Raw genomic sequence first — 23,646 nt, forward strand, 5'->3', positions numbered from 1 at the left:
CACGAGGAAATGGTGATTGCAAGTATTCCCACCACCAGCTGGCACACACTGGCTGCAGCCTGTGGGACTGTTTGCCTGGGTTCATCCGCTGGGAGTTCCAGAATGTTGCCAAAAGTCCGGTGGGGACCGGCGGCTCTAGCCTTGACCTCTCTCTGCGGCGTTTTCTCATCTGACCAATGGGAACTATAATAGCACTTACCTCCGATTTACTTATTGAGAAGTGGGTGGGTAAGGACATGTAAAACGCTGAGACCTGTGCCTCGCACACTTCCGAGGGCTTGGCACTCAAAAAAGAATCCGTGCGATGATGATTATACATGATTGTATATCAATACCCAGAGTGGGTTTTTTTTTTTTTAATGTTTATTTATTTTTGAGACAGAGACAGAGCATGAACGGGGAAGGGGCAGAGAGAGAGGGAGACACAGAATCCGGAGCAGGCTCCAGGCTCCGAGCTGTCAGCACAGAGCCGGACGCGGGGCTCGAACTCACAGACAGTGAGATCGTGACCTGAGCCGAAGTCAGACGCTCAACCGACTGAGCCACCCAGGCACCCCGAGAGTGGGGTTTTTTAATTCAGGACTTTGGGAAGAGGACAAAAGGATTCATTGACAAATCATTCGTTTCTTCGACAAGTACTTATTATGGAGGGCCTACCCCACCACTCTGCAATCACAAATCTCCCCGATACCTCAGCGACTCACAACAACAAAACGTCTTTCTTGCCCGTGCTACTGCTCCACCTGGTCTTGGCCAAGGGTCAAGGGCAAACAGAACCCCCACCGCCCGGTAAGGGGTCGCCGGTCACCACACCAGAATGAAAGGGGATTGCAACCAGTCAAGTACCAGCTCTTCAACATCCCTTCTGGAGGTAGCACGTGTCACGTTCACTCACGTTTCAGGAGTCCAAACAAATTACATGACCATTCCAGAGGAGTGGGTGGGGGGAGGGGTGTAGTTCTATGTGGGCCAGAAGGAGCAGACCCGGAAGGGGCGGCGGGGCGGCATCCGGTGGTCCAGCAACTGCTCTGGAGGCTTGACATCTGTCAGCAAACAAAACGGACCAAACCTCTGCCCTCGGAGAGCTTAGTGAAGGGAGAAAGACAACGAGCATAGTAAACTAAGGGCTTCATTCTTATTTTACTTTTACTTTTTTTAATGTTTTTATTTATTTTTGAGAGAGAGAGGGAGAGAGAGAGCACGAGCAGGGAAGGGGCAGGGAGAGGGAGACACAGAATCTGAAGCAGGCTCCAGGCTCTGAGAGGTCAACACAGAACCCGACGCGGGGCTCGAACCCACGAACCGTGAGATCATGACCTGAGCCAAAGTGGGACACTCAACCAACTGAGCCAGCCCTACAATTTTAAATAGGATGGTTGGGGTAGGCCTCATTAGGAAGGTGAAATTTGAACAAAGACTTGAAGGAGGTGAGGGGGCGAGCCATCCAGACATCTGGAGGAAGAGTGTTCTAGCTGGAAGGAACAGTTGGTGCAAAGCCCAGAGCCTGGTGTGTTTCAGGAAGGGCAGAAGGTCATGGCACCAGGATGGGGTGTGCGAGGGGAGGGCAATGGCACGAGGAAATGCTGGAGAGATTGGACTAACAATTTAACAGGATAGTTAAGAGTGGTTCTTTACTGCCTTTTTTCCTTTGTTCATTTGTGTGTTTCTTAAATTCCACATAGGAGTGAAGTCATACGGTATTTGTCTTTCTCTGACTTCTTTCCCTTCGCACAAGGTCCACTGGATCCATTCGTGTTGTTGCCAATGGTATGATCTCCTTCTTCTTGATCGCCGGGTGATAATCCGGTGTATATACACACTACATCTTCTTAATCCATTCAGCTATAGAATATAGAATCAATATAGAATTCAATATGGAATCTAAACTAATTAGCACTGTATATGAATTACACTGGAATTTAAAACATTTTTTTTTTAAAGAAAGAAATTGACAAGTGAAAAAGAAAAAGGATACTGGGCTGCTATGTGGAGGGTAGACCATGGGGAAGCAGGGAGACCAGTCAGCCCAGCCACCCTCTGTGACAAGAATGCAAATGACCTGCTGGTCCAGGACAGGTTTGCTTGTTAACCTCATGAAAAGATTGACACTTGGTCAGCCCTGCTGGTCTCTTCCAACCAAGCCCACGGTCCTGGGCAAGTGGGCTCAGAGTTTCTTCCGTGCTTCTTGGATACAAGGGTGGGGCAGGTCAGGGGAGACCATCGTTAGTTTAAAGCATTTTGAGAGAAAGTGTATCTTCTTGCTCTTATTTCCCACATGGATTTAAATTAGGCACCACTTCCCCCCCTCCCCAAATTCTCTGCTTCCTGGAGATCTGACCCCCTACCCTCAGCAACAGAGGTACAAAACCTAATTACTTAGTCACACAATGGCAGTATTACGACCTGCATCGTCTTTAGGATGAGAAAGGCTTCCTAAGCAGAAAGGTGACCCGTGTTCCCTGCCCTCAGTGAATGTGTAGTCATTGAGTCTCCCCAAGGGCTGTGTGGTGGGAAGAGGTGTGGGCTCAATTTCTAGCCTGGTTACTACTTCTGGCTCTGCCTCTGATAAAAGCTGGCCTCTGTGGAGCGCTTTCAAATGCACGAGCTCATTTGAAACCCACAATCACCCTGTGAAAGAGCTGATTTCATTATCCTTATACCCATTTTACAGATAGAGGAACCAGCCCAGAGAGGCTAGGTGACATGAGACTACACAGGAGAGACGCAAGATTTGAACCCAGGTCCCTGCTCCAAAGCCTACTGCGTCACATGGCTGCTAGGAGCCACCCCACTCCTCTTTCTGCTCCCCCTTCCCACTGAGCCCTCCCTATGAGTCTAGGCAGGCCCTGTGACCTGTTTTAACCAGGAAAACATGGGGGAAATGAGTGCATAATTTCTGAGGCTGGGCCTGACGAGATAGACAGTTTCTGTGAGCCTTCGCCATTTGGAACTCCCCCTCTTGAAAATCCGCCGTTGTGTGAGAAATCCAACTCTTCCGTGGCCGCCGTTCTGTGAGCAAGTTCAAGCCTCATGGAGGGAGGGAGGCTGCACGGTGAAACGTGGAAGTGCCAGACACATAAATGAAGTCGCCTTGACCTTCCAGGCCAGCCAAGCTGCCAGCCAAATACACCCAAGTGAGCGGCTCCTGCCAACTTGCATAGAGGAGAAGAGTCCGACCTAAACTCCTGACCCACAGAATCATTGGCAAATAGAAGAGTTATTGTTTTAAGACACTAAGTTGGGAGTAGTTTGGGGGCCGGCAATAGATCATGGAAACACCTTCATATGACAAGAGAAGGGCAACAGCCAACTTGATTCTTCTTTCCTCCCTTCCCTCCCTTCGCAAATGTTTATCAAGTACCTACTACGTGCAAGGCACAGGCTAGGTGTGGATACAGAAACAAGCAAGGCGGTCACAGCCCTTCAGGAGCCTCGTATATAGCAGGGGAGACCATGTGTGGAAACGTATGTATGTTAAAGCACAAACTACAGAGCAAAGAAAGGGCACCAACTCAGGAGTGCTTGACTTCACCTGGAACACAGGTCAATGAAGACTTCACAAACATCGCATATAAATGAAATCTCAAAGAATGAGTGGGTACTTCTCAAAGAGATGAAGGAAGAGGGCCATTGTGGGCAGAAGAAATAGTTCAAAGACAAAAGACGCAAGAACAGGGCACACAGGAAGGATGACAGGTCTGTGTATTGAGTTCCTTCTAGAAGCTGGGAACTGTGCTCTGATTTGGTTATCTGAGCTGAACGCTGTCCTTTGCCCACCCCCAGCTCAGGGCAAGCTTTGCTCGTATCAGTTGCTTTATCTGTCATCATGCAAAGCATTAAGATGTTGAATGGCATAAGTCCGGGTAGATGCTCCCTGCACAGGTCAATCTAGGTCCCTGACCCATGACACCCCCCTTCATAGAATTTCATTGATAAGCACTTTGCAAGAACTTTTGTTGAACTAACTACAAGCCCATCTGTGTTAGTCTGCTCAGTCTGCCATGACAAAATAGCACAGACTGGGTGGCTAAATCAACAGAGATTGTATTTTCTTGCAGTTCTGGAGGCTGGAAGTGCAAGGTCAGGGTGCCGGGACAGTTGGGTTCTGCTTCCAGCTTGCTGCCTTCTTGCTGTGTCCTCACGTGGTGGAGAGAGCGCTCTGATGTCTCTTCCTTTTCTTCCAAGGGCGCTAATCCCATCATGAAGGCCCCATCCTCATGACCTCATCTGAACGCAATCATGTCCCAAAGGCTCCACCCTCAAATGCCATCACATTGGGGGTTAGGGCTTCAACCTATGAATTTTGGAGAGACACAAACATTCAGCCCGTAACATTATCTAACCAGGTTATCATCTGGATGACTGTCCTTCATCTTGACCTTGAGATGTCTCAATGGGAATCTTCGCTAAAGTTCACGTTTCACCCCAGAGTTTGATATCCCAGTGATCCTCCAGTCTGGAGACCTGATTATTAAAGGAAACGAGACCATTTCCTCTGCTAATGGCTTACAAATTCTGTGTTTAATGATCTTTTCAGAAGCTCTGGCCAAGGTTCGGATCTGTCGGTTTTGGAATCTACCTCTTTTTCCATTTTTAAAAACCTGGTTCCAAAGCTGCTAGCCTCCTGGCACCTTCTGCCTTCCCAAGACTCCTCAGAGAGGCCCAAGCAGGCTTTGTGGATTTTCTTGTCAGGTTCTGTCCATGTTCTGGGATGTAAATGAACTAGCTCAAGGGTGCTGGGCACTCCCTTCCTTGCGGGACAGGACAATTTCTTGAAGTATTAATGGGGACATTTTCATCTCTAAATGTCCTGGCCCCAGGACTGGTGAAGGTAGCTGGGTCTGTATGTATTCCCTTCTCATGGGGGAGCTTTGTACAATGGCCCCAAATAGAAGCATTAGCCTGGCTGTCTATTTCTGACATTGGTTGAAGAGAAAATGATAAATATTTTTTTAATGCTTATTTATTCTTGAGAGAGAGAGAGAGAGAGAGAGAGCACAAGCAGGGGAGGGGCAGAGAGAGAAAGGGAAACAGAGAATCTGAAGCAGGCTTCAGGCTCTGAGCCGTCAGCACAGAGCCCGACACGGGGCTCAAACTCACGAACTGCGAGATCGTGACCTGAGCCGGATGCTCAACCGACTGCACCACCTAGGTGCCTGAGAATGTGATAAACATTTTTAATGGCCACCAGAAGAGTAAGGAACAGAATTCCCTGAGGTAAAAAAAGTCCTTAATCAGGGTAGGAGGGAGCAGGGTTGGGCAGTGCTGAGGAAGTGTAGGCCCTGAGTGGATGGCCGCGTTGTGCCCCTGGGGAAGCGACGGCACGGGTGCCAGGGTGCCCCTTCTTAGCCGTGGTTTCCCCACATGTGGCACTGAAATGGCCAAGACCTTCAAGGGGCTCTTCCCTTGGAGGACGAGGAGCCTGTCCACCACAACCAAAACACCTGAAACTGCGTGGCCTCGGGCAAGTTCCTGAAACTCTCTGGGTCTCAGTTTCTTTGTATGTAAAATAGGGACGTTCGTATTATTTGTCTCCGGACTGTAATGAGGATCAAATGAGCTCGTGGGTTGTGCGCACTTAGAACAGCGCCAGGCACACAACACCGTGCTGGTGAGGAGGGGGAGGGGCTGCCTCCGAATCCTGGGGAAAGGAGAAGCTTTGGTAACAATTTAAATTGGGTTTCCTGCCAAACCGGCAGGATAGGAACTCGGAGCCAGGTTGAAGTGAATCTGGAGAAATTAGAGAAACACGACCTTTCTTGCGCATTTGGACGCATGAACCAAGATTCCCATCTGCTGGGCTCTCTCACTCCTGGGTCAGGTTACACTTCTCTCTCAATATTGCTCGTTTGGCCCTTTGTGGAGCGGGCAGCACCCGAGTGGGCTCTCACGTCCCCTCCCAGCTACCACTTTCCCCAAGCTGTGGCTCTGCCCTTTTCTTACTCTCCTTTCTTATTAATCTTCCCCCATCCCAAACTTCCCATCTTCCCGTAAAACCAGAATGGTCCCCTCACGGATGTCCTCCTTGCCATCGTCAGCCTCAGAATCCGTGAGTGTGACGCTACGTGGCAAGGAGGACGTGGGTGGGTTAAAGGACGGAGGGTTGTGGGTAGACTTAAGTTTGCTAACCAGCCGCTCTTAAAATAGGTAGGTTATGGGGGTGGCGGGGGCGGGCAAGAGAACTTCAAGGATCCTCACGATGGACTGGATGAGGGAGGCAGAGAAATGGCGGCGTGAGAAAGACATGGCTGAACATCCTCGGCCTTGGAGGCGGAGGAAGGTGCCACTAGGTAAGGGACGTGGGCGACCTTCTAGAAGCCACAGAAGACAAGGAAACTGCTTCCTCCCGAGAGCTTCCAGAAGGAACGCAGACCCGTGACACCTTGATTTTATAAATTCCGTTGAGACCGGTGTCAGACTTCTGACCTCCAGAATTGTAAAATAGGGATTTGTGGTGCTTTAAGCCACTCTATTTGTGGTCATTTGTTAGAGTAGCAGCCGAAAACAAATACACAACAGCGGTCACCATTAACACAAAATTAAACAAAAACACTTGTTTTTGCAAAGCTTTAGCTTTCCTGACACTACTCAGGAGTTCTTGGCCTTCTCTTTGTCCTTGTTTCTCTGCCCCTCGGTCCAGGAGGGATGCATGTTCTTTTACACTGAGTTTTGTTTTTGTTTTTGTTTTTGTTTTAAGATTTTTGTAAAGTTTACTTTGTTAGAGAGGGAGAGAGAGAATCCCAAGCAGGCTCCGCGCTGTCAGTATAGAGCCCGATGCAGGGCTTGAACTCATGAACTGTGAGATCATTACCTCAGCTGAAATCAAGAGTCGCATGCTTAACTGACTGAGCCACCCGGGCCCCCCAACATCAAGAGCTTTTTAAGGAGCGCTCTATTCTGTTTATTTAGACATGTCCCCCTTCTTCAGTGAGTTCATCCCTGGTTATACTCGGAGGCCTTTCTTGTCTAGAATGTTCCGTCCCTCTGGCATAATCCTTTTTCACACCTCTAGGGTCACACCTGCCTTTCCTTTGGACTTTCTAAAGTTTTTTCCGAAATCTAGTACAAGTGACTGACTAGTTAAGGCCCTGTACGAGGTGCCGGAGACATCAAGACACAAAGCCACTCACTTACAAGTAGCTCATATCTATTGAGTGAGATTATATGAAGTTGCCTTTTTTTTTAGATCTTGAAAAAAAAAAAAAGGCAAAGTGTCCGTAATAATCCCGTATAGTTGAACTTAAGGAAAGAGAAGACCGTAAGGAACTACCAGTGTGAGAAATACACAACAAGAAGCAGGAACAAGAAGAGGAGTCCCGATGAAGGGGATTAAAAAAAAGAAGAAGAAGAAAACAGTAAGAAGTGCTGTGAACAAAACTGAGCCCCATCATGGAGAGCACCTGGGGACCACTCTAGAGTGGGTGGTCAGGGGAAGTGACTGGTGTGTCCCATCCAGGAGCTTGTACCCTGGAAAGACTCAGGGAGATGGGGAAGACTTCAGACGTCGAGGACAGGACCCCACTCTGTGGCTTTCTCTGGAGGGAGGGTGAGGAAGGGCAGGAGAGGGCCAGTCCAGGAGCCTAGTCGGTCGGAGGGGTGCTTGCGGTAGCCCACACGTAAGATGGCTGTGGCCTACAGGAGGGCCATGACAATGGGTTGGGGAAGAGTGGGCATATTTAGGATGTGCGACACACAGGCCTTTTTGGTGACAGAGTGGGGGGAGGTGTAAGGAAAGAAGAAGATCTCAGGGAAGTGTCTGGGTTCAGTGTTAGGGGACTGGATAGTTGTGCTACTCCTCAAGATGAGGAACCCCAAAAGAGAGGCAGATTGGGGAGCCAGCGACATGAGTAGAGGAGAATGGGGAGGGGGGTGATTAACCATAGTTCTGGAAATGTGTACAAAAATTGCCCCCAATGACCCACACCTCCCAGCATCCACAGCCTTGTGTAGTGCCCTCCTCTTGAATCCAGGCTGGGCCTGGAGCTCTTTTTAACCAATAGCATGTGGCGGAAATGATGCTGTGCCAGGGCTGGGCCTGAGTCATATGAAAGCCTGGAAGCGCCTGTCTTTTGTACCTTTTGGAGCCCTGAACCCCCATGTAAGAAGTCTGGCTACCCTGCTAGAGTGACCAAGTGGAGTGACCATTTGGAGAGGCCACCTGGAGAGGAAGAGGCCCTACGACTGCAAGGAGAAAGAGAAGCCCAGTCGTCCCAGGGTCTCGGATGAGCCCACCTTCCGGATATTCCCATCAGTGTGCCAGCCATGTGAGGGAGCCATCTTGGATGTTCCAGCCAGGTACCCCAGGTGTCTGTAGCCCCAGCTGACACCACACAGAGCAGAAGTACCTCTTAGGCAGGCCCAGTGAACCCACAGGGTCTTGAGAGAGAATAAGATGGTGTTTGAGGTGGGGGGATTTTTTCATACAAACTTTTTAAAAAATTATAATAAGATACATATACTTTACCATCTTAACTATTAAGTATACAGTTCAGTGGCATTAAGTGCCTATCACCACCCATCCGCAGAACTCTCTTCATTTTCTTAAACTGAGCCCCTGTACCCATTAAACAGTAGCTCCCATTTCCCTCTCCCCTCTGCCCCTGGCAATCACCACTCTACTTTCTGTCTCTATGAATTTGACTCCTCTCGGTACCTCGCATAAGTAGAATCCTACAGCGTCTGTCTTTTTGTGATTGGCTTTTTTCACTCAGCGTGATGTCTTCAGGGTTTATCCGTGGTATAGCAGGCGTCGGGATTTTCTTCCTTTCCAAGGCTGAACAATAATCTTGTATTTATATACCACATCTTGTCTGTTCACCCGTCAGGGGACCCTTGGATTGCTTCCACCTCTTGACTATTGGGAGTAATACTACTACAGACATGGACGTGAAAATATCTGTTCAAGGTCCTGATTTCAATTCTTTTGGTTATAAAGCCAGAAGTGGAACTCCTGGATAGTGTGGCAGTTCTATTTTCAATTGTTTTGAGGAACTGCCATGCTCTTGTCCCCAGTGGCTGCCCCATCTTACATCTGGGCCAACGGTGTGCAAGGGTTCTAATTTCCCCACACCCTCACCCACACCTTAGTATTTTGTTTCTTAGGTTTTGGGATTTGGGGGTTGTTTTGATAGCAGGCATCCCAGCGCGTGTGAGGTGTTACCTCGTTGTGGTGTATGGTTCTCGTTTTAAGCCACTAAGTTCTGAGTCAGTTTGTTATTACAAGGCAACGAAGACACTGAGTTTGTGGCTCCAGTGCTTCCCTGGCCATCTGGTTATCATGGACCCTAAGATGATCGTCACCTCCTCCCAAGACCCCCCATCTGTACTTCCCAGTTTCTGGTGCTTGGCCAGAATCAAGTCTAGAGCGGCTGCCCTTGAAGGCAACCTTGGAAACGCATGCTGAGAATTTCCCCAGTGCTCTTTTTATAAGAATTAGACACCCCTCCTCCTTGGCTTAATGTAACATGTTGGGGTTGGCTACACAGGTGACTTGTGTCGGAAATACCTGGAGCACCTTCTCGAAGGTAAAAGGTTTTCAGAGCATGGCTGGCCACCCTCACTTTTTGTCATACACATATGAGACAAGTGTCCGAGAGGGTGCCGGATCCCACGCTCCCAAGCTCCCGAGGGTATTGTAGATTTTCTCATGCGTTCACACGCATATCTGACTGTTCACCCTCTTCCACGTTCCCACGCTCAAGTACAGGTCAGACCCTGCTGACCCAAGTTATAGTGAGGCACCTTCAAGATAAACCTGGCTGCTGAGATCGCCTGGGGGAACTTTCACAAGTCTCGACGTTCAGGCCACTGCTCGTGCCAGTTAGATCATAATCTCTGAGTGTGGAACCCAGGCATCAGTACAGCCAACTTTGAGAACCAAAGATCTTCAGCCATCGTCAAACCCAGGCCCACAGCGGGGAGGGGCAGGGAGAGAGGGAGAGCCAGAGAGAGACTCCCAACCCGGCCCCATGCTGTCAGCGCCGAGCCTGATGTGGGGCTCGGTCCCACGAACCGTGAGATCATGGCCTGAGCCGAAATCAAGAGTCGGGTGCTCAACAGACTGAGCCGCCCAGGCACCCCTCACTGTGGCTTTGATTTTCATTTCCCGAATGACTGATGATGTTGAGCATCTTTTCAGGTGCTTGTTGGCCATTTATATATCTTTTTTGAAGAAATGACCATTCGAGGCCCAAATATTTCTTAGCCCCCAATCCTTACAACACCACTGAGAGGAAAGGATCGTCTGTGTTTTGTTTTGTCTTTTTTTTCTTGACATCCATGTTTTTATAGATGAAGAAACCGAGGCTAAGAGAGGCTAGGATGCCCTAAATCTAATTGGTGATGGAAAGCAAGGTCTGTCTAATTCTGAAATTCACAGCATATACATGCCCGAAACTTTTAAGTTCACAGATGCTAGTGCCAAATGAGAATTGCAGTCAGAGAGATATGGGGCATAGAGGAGGGGTGAGCACTGAAACATGGGCCTCCCAGGACATCATCAGGGGACAAGTAAGAGCAGGTTCCATACATGTTCCCTGTGAGAAAGTTCTCAGTGACAGAGAGAGATGCAGGGCCCCAGCAGGGCACGGTAAAGGGGACCCCTGTGGCCAGACCTGTGTCTGCAGCCGAGAAAGACACGGTTGGGGTGTTCAGCTGGGAGCCGCTTGTGTTTCGGGCTCTGGACTCATGTCCCAGGAGCTCTCCTGGCCTGGCCAGACTCAGCTCCGGCTACAGATTCTAGGACGGGCTCAGTCCCAGCCTCACCCACGGTCGCTCCAGAGGAAGCAAGAAGTCAATGCCCTGCTCAGGCAGCCACTGCAGCTGCAGGAAACTCGGAGGTGTGAGACGATATTTCTGTTAAACTGTCAGCTTCATCAGAAATCAGTGCCAGAAACTGGCTTCACGGCTGTGTGTGTGCACACGTGTGTGTGCCTGTGTACACGGACCCCAGCACCCTTTAAGAAGCCACCTCTACCCCAAGCGGTGAGAGTGAGGTGGGGTGGGCTGCGGTGGGGTGGGAGGGTTCCGATGATCTGAGCGAGAGGAGAAAGGACCAGAGCTGCTCCCAGGCCCTGGCAAGGAGCCTTCGCCTCTGGAAATGATGCTGAAATATTTCAGCCTCTCTCCTGGGGCTTCCTGTTTCCTATTTGGTCTCTGGTTTCCAGGCAACACATGAGCACCCCCAAACCCCTGAAACGTGCAGGTCTCCAGTGCCCCTCTTGCTCCGAAGCTCACATCTGTAACGAGTTTCCCGCCTGCGGGTCTCCCGGGGCAGCCCACCCCCTCGGCTCTCTCCAGAGGACAGAGCAGCTGAAGATGTCTTGTGGTTGGGGGAGGAGGGGTGTGTTTTCCTCCTTTGTAGGTTCCTCCGGTTTAATAAATCCTCCCGCAGAGTCAGTTTGGCGGGATCTGGGGTGGGGGTGGGGCAGGAGATTTAGGGTCTGCAGCTTTGATTTCGTGAAGCACGGAGTCCTGGCGGGAGGCCAACAGCCTGGAAAGAAGGTGGGGGGACAGGGGCAGAGTTGGCCCGCCGGTGGGCCGAGGGCTGGGTTTCTCAGGAGCGAGCACAGGGCCGGCTTCTGCAGTTAGGTGACCCCGGTGGGGTCTGGGGGCTCGGCCCTTCCTTGGGTGCCTGGTGAACTGGCTTCTGAGTGCAGGGGGCCTGGTGGGAACAGTGGAAAATTACAGAGGCAGAGTTTTGGGGAACTGCCATTTTTGTTTTTAACATCATAATACGGGGTATGTGTTTTTCAAAGTTCAATAGGACTTCAAGGCTCCTGTCCTCCGAGCCCCAACCCCAGGGGCATCCACGTTTATTTCCTTTAGCTATTTGATAACAATTTACCTCCGTATTTACAATACTATTTTTCAATATCATTGTAGGCATTATTGACTTCTACCGTGCAAGATAAGGATTGGTCTCTCTTGCACACACATACACATACTTCCACTCTCCCACCTCACAGGGAGTTGTACAGTGACATTTAAAGCACAACACTCAGGGGTGGCTCAGCCGGTTGAGCATCGGACTCTGGATTTCGGCTCAGGTCATGATCCCGGGGTTTATGAACTCGAGCCCTGTGTCCAGCTCCGCACTGACAGTGTGGAGCTTGCTTGGAATTCTCTCTCTCCCTCTTGCTGCCCCTCCCATTTGTGCTCTAAGTAAATAAATTAAAAAGTTTTTTTTTCATAAATAAAACAGAATGTTCAGTATTTGTATTATGAGTAGGTAAACGCTGTTCCCAGCTGAGCATCCTGGCACCAGATTAGATTTCTCTCCCTGTGCATCTTCCTTGCCTCTGTCTCACCCCCACGTTAACAACTGCCTTGTTTTGTTGGTTTTATTCTCTACATACCTATCATTAATTTTTCTCCGGAACCCCTCTGTGTGTGTGTGTGATCCAGGTAATGGGCCCTTTTTGTTTTTTCCCCGAGACTTCGGTCCCCCAGCTCAGCCTCCTGCTCTTATCTGAGCCTGGGAGAGCTCAGAGCACTCTTCCACGGCTTCTTTCAACCTAAGCCTGGAGATTCCTGTCCCTTCTCTCCTGGGTTCCTTCCATGCCCATCTTTCTCTTCCTTGGTTCACTCCCTCATTTTGGTGGCGCTCCCTCTCCACGAGCTTCCTAAGAAAAGGGTGTGTGAAAGGTAAATTGTCTTAAAGCCATGCACGCCTAAAAGTGCCTTTAGTCTGCCCTCCCAAGATGAAGAGTTTGGCTGGAAAGACAATTTGAGATTGAAAGTCATTTCTCCCATTATTTTGGAGGCACGATTCCTTGTCTTCGAGTTGCCAGCGCTCCTGGTGAGAAACCTCATCCCCCTCTTGTTACTGACCCTTGTTTGTGGCTTTCCTCCTCTGCTGCACCACTGATAAGATCATCTCCTTATTCTTGACATTTAGACAATTCAAGATTAAGTACCTTGGTGTGGGTCTATTTTCATTCTTCTGATACACTGTGGGTCCTTTCAAACCGGCAATTTACATCCTCCGTGCTGAAGGAGACACAGAATCTGAAGCAGCCTCTGGGCTCTGAGCCACAGAGCCTGTCAGCACAGAGCCCAATGTGGGGCTTGAACCTATGGACCATGAGATCCGTGAGTTCTACTGAGACAAAGTTGGACACTAACCGACTGAGTCACCCAGGTGCCCCTGTCCCTGAAACTTCATGAGTATATTTACCTTCTTATTTTCCATCTCTTTTTCTATTTTCTGAGAGATACTCGTGAGTTTATGTTCTATCCTTCCTACTGAATTTTTAATGACCATTATAAATTTTCAAGAGCTGTTTCTTCCTGAGTATTCTTTTATATATGTATCACCCTCCTTTTTTATGGATCTTTCTGAAAATCATTATAATTGTTTTTTTCTTCCATACATTATCTTGGTTTCCTAAATTTTTTCTTTTTTTTTTAGTTTTGGCTCAGTCTTTAATGTTGGGGGTTGTCTGGTATGGATGAAAACTACTTAAGAAAAAAAAAAAGCCTCCCTTTAGAAATATAATAAAAAACATATAAGCTCCCCTGTTAAGAAAAAATACCGGGTTTTTATTCAACAAAATGCTTTGCTAGGTAAAGTCACTGGTGTAAAATTTACAATCCCAAATTAGATTGCATTTTGCTATATACTATATTTCCTCTTCTTAAAAACTCCTGACATCCAAAGAATAAAAAATAAGAAAATGAATTTGCATTAAAACTTGTTTTTAATATAAGAAATGCACAGAAAACACTTCCTACTCTTGAATCAGTCACCAGATTTGTGAAACTTTAGGTAATTATTACATTAATCATACATCTCAGGCTATGTCAATAATATTAATGATTCTGTAGACCTTAAAAATAAACTGTCAGCTATTTTAATAGCAATAATCAGGAATAGCAAAGAATTGCAATCCGGAACAAGCAAGCTACAGCTAAACCATAGGTAAGTTCAGAGAACAAAGAAGAGGGATGTGCTTTCATAGAGGAAAGAGGGAAGTTGGGAGGGGCTGTTGTAAACAAAAAGTTCATTGGTGTAAACGGGGAGTTTGAAGGATAGTTGCTTCTCGAAGTATAGTGGCTTCTCGTTGGCTGAGCTGTTGCTGGGGCAGAAGGAAAGCCTTCCTTTCCTCCTGCTAAGGCAGTACAGTCATATCAACTTACCAGGCACCTCTCCTCCCGTTGGGTCTGCAATGGATGACAAGTGGTAGGGTGTGAGAGCTCCCACTTCTGGCCTCCTGACTCCATTTTAAGTGAGGTTTCCTTTCATTCTTCAAAGATCTTGATCAAAAGGGGGGGAAATATAGGTATGCCTGGGTGGCTCAGTCAGTTAAGCATCCAACTCTTGATTTCTGCTCAGGTCATGATCTCACAGTTCGTGAGTTCAAGCCCCCACATCAAGCTCTGCGCCGATGGTGCAGAGCCTGCTTGGGATTCTCTTCCTCTCTGCCTGTGCTCTCTCTCTCTCAAAATAAATAAATCAACTTTATTTTAAAAAGGGGAAATATATATTTCCCCCTTTTGATCAAGATCTGTCTTTGAAAACATCACTGATCAAGACTCAGGTTTTCCGTATTTAGTAGTTTTATTTCTCGGTGCGAGGAAGGACCTTTCCTGGTTGTCATGTCCTGCATAGGAGGGCAAGTACAAGGCAGTTGGGAATCACTTAAGGCCACATTTGAGTAACAGAGAAGGTTAGGAGAGGGAAAACTCTCAGGCACTTCCCACTTATACAAGATTGTAAGCACTGGAGATCATCTTGCTGGGTACGTCATTTTTGCAAAAGTGTTTTGACAGACAATAAAATGCAAACCTTAAAATGATTATACGAGACAGAAGAAATAACAAGACAATTCCAAAGTGAATGATGGTTCTAAACCAGGACCCTAGGTCTGAGAGTAGCCAACTGAAATATTTACTGTCACTTATTCTACCTTTGGGGAGAAAAGTTGTCCTTATGGAGGCAAACCCAGAGTCACATACGCCTCCTGGAAGTCCCCACTTACAAAAGCAGAATAGTGAATACTATAGGAGCACACTGAAAGAGTTAATCAAGTGCATTTGGGAAGATACAGTGCAGGTATAAACATGAAGCGATACCTGATTAACTTTTTGTCAAACAGCAAAATTCAAAGGTATTTTGAAACAGCACTGCTCCTGGGGTGCTTGGATGGCTCAGTCAGTTGAGCATCCAACTCTTGATTTCAGCTCAGGTCATGATCCTCAGGTCCATCCCAGGGATGGAGCCCTGTGTCACTCTGCACTGAGTGTGGAGCCTGCTCGAGATTCTCTCCCTCAGGGTGCCTGGGGACCTTAGTCAAGCGACTGACTGTGACTCAGGCCATGATCTCTCAGTTTGTGGGTTCAAGCCCTGCATTCGGCTCTGCACTTGACAGCTCAGAGCCTGGTGCCTGCTTTGGATTCTGTGTCTCCCTCTCTTTCTTCCTGTCCCTCCCCCGCTTGAGCTTGCGCGCGTGCTCTCTCTCTCTCTCAAAAATAAATGAAACTTAAAAAAAAAATTTCTCTCTCCCTCTGCCCCTCTTCCCTGCTCACACATTCTCTCCCTCTCTAAAATAAAATGAAACAGTACTGTTACCTCAAAAGAACCATTTAGAACCAAATGTTACCAACAATACTGCCTACCAGGTTGCAAATTCAGAGACCATGATTTTGGATAAGAATCCAAAGTCAGTTAATAGTTCAGATGAAGGAAAGACTTTTTTGAATTCTGAACCTTCTAACCCTTCAAAAAGTTTACAGGATCATGAAGAAGACCGTAATTCCAAAAGTTATACAGGCCTGGTCCGGACATCTTGGGAAAGCTGTCTCCTCATATGTCATCTGCTTCAATTCCAGGAAATCTTTCCTTTCAGGTCACCAGATGGTGTGCAGGTCAGGTCTGGTTTTGATGCTTTCTTTGGAGGTGTCATGCGAACCCAAGAGTCTATTCCCTGGAATTTGGAGGCACAAGGGTTGGCTAACAGTACCTGATAAGGGCCTTTCCAGCGAGGTTGAAGGGAGTCTTTCTGGTGGTGTCTCTTCCAATAGACAAACTCTCCAGGTTGCAAAGTGAGATGTATAGGGTCTTTGTCCCCCACGGACGCAGTGTGAAAAGATTGCTCTACGAAAGCATGGTTATTTCTGATAGAAGCAATTAGGCCTTCACAATATTAAGTATGTCTCCTTTTATCAACTGTGGATCAAAGGAGACAGAGGCCAGTGCATTGGATGTCCTGTGACTGTCTCAAAGCCTGACAGCCTAGGAGTTCCAAAGGGGGTGGGTCTGAGATTTAGAAGGACTAAGAGTGATGATTTCAGCCAAGGTATTTGGCAGGTCTCTACAAATCTTGCCAATTAAGTCACACAATATATTGCCGTTACTGCATTCAACTAACCCTGAGGCCTGAGGATCGTGTGCACGATGAAAATGTTGTAAAGCCAGCAAAACAGCACAGACTCACTGAAGCACCTGAGTGGTGAAATAGGTCCCCCAATCACTAAGGAAGTGCAAAAGGGACCCCCAGGTAAAGATGCTGGTTCATGAACACTATCATTTTGTCAGCAGACCAATGGTTTAATGCATGTACAGTCATAAGTGGTGGGAATTTTAGAATTTCTGAGAAGGCCAGATTGTTATTTGATCTAAACCAGAGTTCTCTCTTTTTATTAAACCAACAATGATTAGATTTCCCATATTGTTTTTCCTTTAATGGGGCCAATTGTTGGGTGTCTCTGTTCAGTTTTCCTAATTACCTTTTGGGAGAACATCCCTTTGGAACATGACAGAGGTTTGGCTATTGGGTCCCTTGAAAGCAGGATTTTATTTATTTATTTTTTTTGGCAGAAATATGAGGAAGGTGGTTTCCTTTGGCCTCCAGCGAGTCAAGTCTGGAATGCCCAGAGACCTTAATAATAGCCAGAGCAGCCAGCAAAACTATGGCATCTACTAACTTTTGAACATAGGAGCCATTTTAAATTTTATCCCCATTGGAGGTAAAGACATCTAGTTGTTTCCATAATCTTCCAAAGTCATGAGCTACCCCAAAGGCATACTGACTATCAGTAAAATGCTTGTGGTTTTACCCTTGGCTAAGGTACGAGCTCAAGTAAGGGCATATGCTGACTCAGCCTGTTGAGCAGGAGTAGCCAGAGGTAAACTGCTATCTCAGTGACTTCAAAAGGAGTTGCAGTAGCATCCAGCACTTATTTACCACTTTTGTCCTTTAAATAAGAACAATTGGGAAACCACAAAAAATCTGCATTGGGTAGGGGAGCTTTCGGTAAAAAATTGAATTGCCTCAGGGTGGTCAAACGGTGATCTGTCAGCATTAAGCAGTAGGGAGGGATTTCATGTGCATCCTCCTAGCCCTTGTTCTCAGATCAGATGTCCTAAGTATTGAACACCCATATGAGCAAACTGCAATCTTTCTTTGGAGACTTTAGGTCCCTTTAAGGCCAAAAGTGTTAACAGATGAATGCTGTCACCTGTGAAGAGGTTTGAGAAGGGATCAGAGAAGCAAATCATCTACATATTCTAACAAAGTAGAACCTACCGAAAAACTTCTTTCATATCAACCATTTCCAGTGTTGTTTTTTGTTTGTTTGTTTGGTTTTTTTTTTGAGAGAGAGAGAGAGAGAGGGCGCAAGTGAGCAAGGGGCAGAGAGAGAGAGAGAGAGAGAGAAGCGGGGCTCACCCAGGGCTCATGTTCACCTGAACCAGGGCTCGAGCTCACGAACTTTGAGATCATGACCTGAGCCAGAGTCAGATGCTTGACGACTAAGCCACCCAGGCGTCCCCATCCATTTCAGCCTTTAAGGTTTGTGAAAAGTGAGGACTCTGTAATCCTGGGGCATTACTGTCCAGGTGTATTTCCATTCTTCCCAAGTGAAGGCAGGAAGATATCGACCATCCTTTTCAACTGGAATACTAAACAAGCAGTGCCTAGAGCCATTACAGTGAAAAATTTGCTACCAGGGAGAATGGGTGTCCCGTAGCACATGGGGGTTACAGGAACAACAGGATACAGAGGGGTAACAGCATTATTTATTTGTCCTGGACAGACCTCCATCCTCAGCCATTGGGTTTTCTCATGGGTAAAAGAGAGGTATTACAGGAACTAGGGCAGGGGGTAACGAGGGCCTGAGCCTTGTAATCGTCTATTATGGGCTTGATGCCTTGAAGGGCTTCTTTATTTGGAGGGTGTTGATTAGTTCAGGGGAGAGGTTTTGAGGGACCTATTTGAATCCTGATGGACGATGCCCTGTGGATTCTGGGAAAAGGTTCAGAGACAGGAATCTGCTGAGGTTTATTAGAGACTCCCACCTCTTGAACTGGTTTAGCACTTCAAGGCAGAGGCTACTTTATGGCAGTCGGGCTGAGCACCAAGAGCGTAGCTCTGGTTTCAATGAAAGGAAAGGGGTTCATTCCCAGTCTGGGGAGTGGTTTCTCTGAGCCGGTTAAGAGGGAAGATTGGGAGGAGCCCCTGTAGCTCCTCAGAGCCCCATCTCTCTCGGACACTGGAAAGGCTGGCCAGAGGGCCGGAGGTGTCTGAGTGCTTGAATTTGTATGATTTTTTTTTTTTTTTTTTTTTTTTGCCACCCTGGCTCTTTGCAGTAATAGAAGAAACTTTTGGTTTTGCTTGGGGAGCTTTATTTGCTGGAGTTGAAAGTTGAGAATTTTAGCAGTCTTTCTTTTAGGTGACCCATCTAGGGTGCCAGAGAGCTTGCTGGCCAAATTAACTACATCTGAAGTGGACATGGCTTCCCATTCCATCCTGGGGTTTTCTTGGGGTGTTTTTGTTTCTGTTGTTGTTGTTGTTTTAACAGAGACAGATCCTGGTTCAGTCATTTAATAAACAGAGTTAAATGCTACCCAGGTGAATTCAATATCTAAAGGAAGACCAGAATTTTCTTTGAAGACAATTTGGAGTCAGTAATATTAGTCACGAATAGGTTCATCAGGCTTTTGTATACAAGCCTCAATTTTGGTCCAATCAACAGGCTTAAGAAAAAGCTACTACAGTTGCTTGGTGGAGATTTCCAGCAAGTGTCCTAGCATCTTGCCAAAAGTTAGGGAGTCTGTTTCTCTCTATCCCTTTCAGGATGTTCCCATCAGGATCTTTTCATGCAGTGTTTGACCTGCTCCTCATCAACCATCCCATGTGGGCTAATGGATATAAATCTGAGAAACCAGGTCGTTAAATTTGAATAAGTTAAATTCTTCAGCAAACCTATGGGGATCCTCCGTTTAGGAAACTGTGGCTCAAAATTCATCCTTAATCTAGAGAACATAAGAAATTTGGGGTTTATTTGAGTCCTCAGTAGACTTAACTTTAAAGAGGCAGGTTTTGCAGTGCCTCGGTGGCTCAGTTGGTTGAGCATCGGACGCTTGATTTTGGCTCTGGTCATGATCCCTGGGTCACGAGATGGAGCCCAGAGTCAGCGTGGAGGCCACTAAAGATTCTCTCTCCCAGTCCCTCTGCCCCTCTCCCTTGCTTATACACTCTCTCTCTCAAAAAAAAAAATTAAAAATAAAGAGGCAGGTTTTAATAGATTCAGGAGAAGAGGGAGTGGGGAGAGGTTCAGAGGAAAAGGGAAATTCGGTGAAAAGAGGAGAAATGAGAAGACGGGGGGGGGGGGGGTGCAAAGGGGGCAGGGATGAAGAGGGAAAAGAGGAACATGGTGCCTGGAGGTGGGGCCTGAATAGAAGGCAGCGGTGCATGAGCAGACAAAGAGGACAGCAGAGGGGAAAAGAGGTCTCAGAAGCCATTTTTATTTATTTCAATTGTTTGTTTGCCTCAGATAAGTCAGAAAGGGTATTTTGCAAAGAGGGGCACCAGGATGGCTTAGTTGGCTAAGCATTTCACTTTTGGTTTTGGGCTCAGGTCATGATTTCACCATTCATGGGTTCGAGTCCCATGTTGGACTCTGTGCTGGCATTGCGGAGCCTGCTTGGGATTCTCTCTCTCTCTCTCTCTCTCTCTCTCTCTCTCTCTCTCAAGATAAATAAACTTAAAATAGTATTTTGCAAAGAAGCAAACTTAGAATCCTAAAAACGTTTGGAAGCCTCAAGGTACCAATTAAAATAGGCATCCCATTCAGTTTTTTGTTTTTGCTTTTTTGGAGCTGCAGCTTTCTAATTTACTTTTAAGTAAAACAAACTTGGAGAGATCAAAAACGTCTCATAATGGACATGAACTATGAAATTCTGAACTGCTTTTGGTTAAGTTGGTCCATTTAGTTAGAAATGTGCTTGAGCTGGAATGCAAGCTGGTGCAGCCACTCTGGAAAACAGTATGGAGGTTCCTCAAAAAATTAAAAATGCAACTACCCTACGACCCAGCAATGGCACTACTAGGCATTTATCCAAGGGATACAGGTGTGCTGTTTCGAAGGGACACATGCAACCCAATGTTTATAGCAGCACTATCAACAACAGTTAAAGTATGGAAAGAGCCCAAATGTCCATCGATGGATGAACGGATAAAGAAGATGTGGTATGTATATACACTGGAGCATTACTCGGCAATCAAAAAGAATGAAATCTTGCCATTTGCATCTACGTGGATGGAACTGGAGGGTATCATGCTAAGTGAAATTAGTCAGAGAAGGACAAAAATCATATGACTTCACTCATATGAGGACTTTAAGGCACAGAACTGATAAACACAAGGGAAGGGAAGCAAAAATAACATAGAAACATGGAGGGGACAAAACATAAAAGACTCTTAAATAAAGAGAACAAACAGAGGGTTACTGGAGGGGTTATGGGAGAGGGGATGGGCAAAATGGGTAAGGGGCATTAAGGAATCTACCCCTGAAATCACTGTTGCACTATATGCTAACTTGGATGTAAATTTTAAAAAATTAAATTAAAAAAAAGATGTAGCAAAAAGCAAAACATACTAAGAGAAGTTCTATAGACTGAAAAAAACGATACTGGAAAAGAAACCTGGATATCAGAAATTAAAGAGCATTCAAAATGGTAACTATCTGGGTAAATATAATATGTTAGTCTTCTACTTAGTTATTTAAAACAAAACATGTTACTTTGTCTGAAAAAAAAAAATGTGCTTGAGTAAGGACCACAGTTTTTACTCATAAAACCAGCCTGGACCTCAGAAGAGGGGGTGGGAGGGGGTACACTCTCAAAGCATTTCGATGACTGGTATCCCATTTCTTAGGGATTTTTCTCCAGGGTAAAAAGGAAAAATTCCTAAACAGTACAGTTTCAATAGGAACAGCCTGATCTCAAAAGGAATCAGACCAAAGGTCAAACAAGTATTCTCAGGAAGGACAAGAACTGAGACAGGTTCTGAATCAAGCCTAGAGGCTCAAAACACAAAGTAGGGCTTAAAACCGAGGAGAAAACTTAACTCTCAAACCCCAGTGTTGACAAGAAGCAGTGAGCTCAACTGGCCATAGGGGTGCAAGCAACTGTTTGTTTACCAGCCTTGAAGTTGTTGGGGGTAGGGGAGTCTTCTCTGGATCCAACTTTAGATCACCAAGTGCTGTTAATCCTGCAAATAAAACTGTCCTGGGGGCACCTGGGTAGCTCGGTCAGTTCAGCATCCAACTTTTGATTTCGGTTCAGGTCGTGGCTCCCAGGGTCATGGGTTCAAGCCCCGCATTGGACCCTGAGCTGAGTGTGGAGCGTGCTCAAGACTCTCTCTCCCTCTGCCCTCTCCCCGACTCGCAGCGGGTGCAATCTCTCTTTCAAATAACCAAACCAAACTAAAACCTCATCCATTATTTTAACAGAAAAAAAATGGGTCTATTCAGAAATAGCAGAGAATTGCAATTTGGGACAAGCAAGCTACGGCCAAACCAGAGGCAAGTCTGGAGAACAAAGAGGAAATGTTTCCTCTATGAAATGTCTTTCATAGAGGAAAGACAAAAAAATCCATTGGAGCCACTGGGGCTTCCAAGTACAGTGGCTTCTCATTGGCTGGGCTGTTGCCGGGGGAGGAGAAAAACCTTCCTCCCCCTGGGGTAGTATAGAAATAGCTTAAGCAGTATCAATTTACAAGGCACCTCTCTTCCTGTTGGGTTCACAATTGATGACAAATACTTGGGTGTGAGAGCTCCTCCTTCTGGCCTCCTGACTTCATTTCAAATGAGGTTCCCTTTTATTTTCACAACTCAAAGTTGATGTAAGCCTTTTTTCATAAGAAACAAAGTTTTCCAAACTCAGCACAAACCCCTAGCAGATAAGAATAATTCTCTACTTGTTCTCTTTTGCAGTAGAGGGGTGGTTGTTTTTAAAGATAGTGTTTTCTCAGCATTTTCCCTAAAAGTTGAACACAAGGCAGAGTTTGTGTGTGTTTGGCTTACCAATGATTTTCTCCCACTCTGATGACCCTGGGCTGTCTGTGGGTGGTTGTTTGGGGCACCTCTGGGCATGGGGACTGCAGAGCTTCTCTACAGAGGGACCAGTTTGAGACTTGCATATTTTGATGGGAGGGCCCAAATTTCAGTAACTGTAGGTCATTTCTCTTGAGCTGGTCCGTTTTTCCAGCGAAGAATCCTCCAATTGCTCATCTGGGAGGTAGCCGCCAGGCTTGCTCAGATCAGGTGGAAAAGGGCCCCCGGGGTCTCAGGGCACAGGCTGGGACTCCCAACTCCATTGCCTCGACCTCATTGTGTGCCTTTGTCCCCCATCTGCTGGGCTTGGTGACCTAGAATCTGAGTCTGTCTGGTCTGTCTCTGCAGAGAGTGAACTTCCTATCTCCTAGCAGGGTGAGGGGAAGGAAGATGGGTTCTTACTGTCCCTGTGTCCTCTGTGCCACCTCTCCCCTGACCTTCTGAGGAAGCTTGTGTTCACTATAGCCTCCTAGGCCCTGACAGGACAATTCCAATTATTCAGTCTTCTAAGGTTGTCTGTCAGGGGTACTCTTATCTTTGTCCTTGGGAATGTACATGTTTTGTATTTTTTAACAAAGCTTCTTTAAAAAAAAAAAATTGTTGGGGAGCCTGGGTGGTTCAGTCAGTGAAGCATCTGACTTTGTCTCAGGTCATGATCTCACAGCTCATAAGTTCGAGCCCATGTTGGGCTCTGTGCTGACAGCTCAGAGCCTGGAGCCTGCTTCGGAATCTGTGTCTCCCTCTCTGACCCTCCCCCACTCACTCTCTCTCTCTCTCTTTCTCCTTCAAAAATAAACATTCAAAAAAAATTTTAATAAAAAAATGTTTATTTATTTTGAGAGAGAGATAGAGCTCGACCAGGGGAGGGGCAGAGAGAGAGAGACAGAGAATCCCAAGCAAGACTCCACACAGAGCCCAACTCGGGCTTGAACTCACACACCCGTGAGGTCATGACCTGAGCTGAAACCAAGAGTCAGCCACTTAGCCGGCTGAGCCACCTAGGTGCCCCTCTTAATTAAACTTCTTAAAGCCCCTCTTAATAAAACTTCTTAAATGCAGTTTGGAGAAGGAAGAGAGAGATACAAATGTTTTGAGTCCATCTGGTTTAACTGAAAGTTTTCACTGGTCTTTTGCAATCGTGAGATTGTGCCTATTCGGTGCCAGCCTCTTCCCAAAAGCCTTCTCAACTCCCCATCCATTTACTTATCTATCTGTTTGTTTAACTGTTGTCTGGTTTTGGTGCCCCACCCCAGCCACAGAGCCCGGCGGAATACTCATGTAAACAGACCAGTTAGAGGCCAACTTGAT

This window comes from Panthera onca, chromosome F1 (assembly GCF_046562875.1).
Source record: "Panthera onca isolate mPanOnc1 chromosome F1, mPanOnc1 haplotype 2, whole genome shotgun sequence".
NCBI classification, from domain to species: Eukaryota; Metazoa; Chordata; class Mammalia; order Carnivora; family Felidae; genus Panthera; species Panthera onca.